The sequence below is a fragment of the Pteropus vampyrus genome, unplaced genomic scaffold, assembly GCF_000151845.1.
Source record: "Pteropus vampyrus isolate Shadow unplaced genomic scaffold, Pvam_2.0 Scaffold3553, whole genome shotgun sequence".
Lineage (NCBI taxonomy): Eukaryota > Metazoa > Chordata > Mammalia > Chiroptera > Pteropodidae > Pteropus > Pteropus vampyrus.
The window spans coordinates 5006-5325 of NW_011892334.1; positions in this window are offsets into that span (position 1 = coordinate 5006).

Consider the following 320-nt stretch of genomic DNA (forward strand, 5'->3'; position numbering starts at 1 on the left):
GACTCGCCACCACCAGGTGATGGCGCTGTGCTGCGCACTCGAAAGTCACAGAGAGTAAACCCTAAAAGTCTTCAGTGACAGAAAAGACCGGTGACTATGGTGACAGATGTTAACTAGGCTTCCCGTGCGGGACGTCCCCTGTGCTGCATGCTGGAGACCAGCATCAGACACACCGCGATCGCACGCGCACACACACGCACACACACGTGCACGCAGAGCCCGTCGGCCAGGCCCGTGCACTGGCTCTCACGCGACGGCCCAGCAGACGTCTGGGGGCAGAGACAGGTGGGCGGACAGGCGGGCCACCGGGCGCGGACGCA